The sequence below is a fragment of the Acyrthosiphon pisum genome, chromosome A1 (assembly GCF_005508785.2).
Source record: "Acyrthosiphon pisum isolate AL4f chromosome A1, pea_aphid_22Mar2018_4r6ur, whole genome shotgun sequence".
NCBI lineage: Eukaryota > Metazoa > Arthropoda > Insecta > Hemiptera > Aphididae > Acyrthosiphon > Acyrthosiphon pisum.
In genome coordinates this window covers 39,400,179-39,401,344 of record NC_042494.1, presented here as the reverse complement: position 1 = coordinate 39,401,344, position 1,166 = coordinate 39,400,179, and positions in this window count along the sequence as shown.

The window sequence follows — 1,166 nt, the reverse complement described above, 5'->3', positions numbered from 1 at the left end:
ACAGAACACAGACATTGTTGTTACCTAAAAGTTTTATAATAGGTCAATTCACTCTAATATCAAAAATGATAGAACCCTATTAAAACTAGCAAACGAAAATTTGCTAAGTCGTACGTGTGTAAGACGGAGACAACACATGCGGGTGTGACGTCCTCTTAAGGGAATTCCAGCCGGGATTTTCTGTCTTTGTCTAACACACGCATCACAGAGTATTTTAGACGTGTTTTGCTTGAAAATTTAATAGAAAGCTACTAGTATATTGTTTTGCAGATAAAAAAATTAAAAATCCAGTTCATTTTTTTTTTATAAGCATTTAAAGTTCAAATATTGACAAAATACGTAAAAATTACGAAAAAATCCAAATTATTTTGAGTTATAAATTTATTTTTAAATCTAAGATTTGAAAATGTAATGCAAGATTCCTCATAAATTTGTTTATCTTTATCAAAAAAAAAATATCTACAAGAAAGTCAAATTAAATTTCTATGAGTGTTTGAAATTCATATTTTTACAACATTTGATATTCTGGGATTTCTCATGTAACGATTTCCTTATTTTGTTGTAGGTAATTAAAATACGAATGACTGTAGATACATTACAATTTCACTGAATGATTATTTTATCAATTCTTACACTTGAAAAAAATTTCAAAGTATTTTGACTCTTTTTGAGCTGTTTACGGACATTGTTAGTTTTCAATTTTTTTAGTTTTTTTTTTTATAAATATCAGTAAAATGTTATTTGATCGTTAAAAAAGCATGAAAATTTAATACAAGAGTCCTTATATATTGTTACAACAGCAGTTGAAAAATATTAAAAATACATTCGCACAATTTTTATTAATAAGCATTTATAGTTCGAATTTCAACAAAATTTATCAAATTTAAAATGTAATAATTATTTTGTAGTTAAAAATTTATAAAATATTCAACTTTTATAGCTAAGGACTGACAATTTAAAACAAGGTTCCACTTAAAAAGGTTATATATAAATTACTTTTTCACAATAATATAATCAAATATACCTACTTAGTAATATCATACGCTGTCTGACCGTTCGCTCAGAATCATTTTTCTTATATAATGATATTATATCATTGAATTCAAATTTAACATTATCCATTACAGTGACCTACTTGTAACCTACTGTACAGCAAAGCGACACCC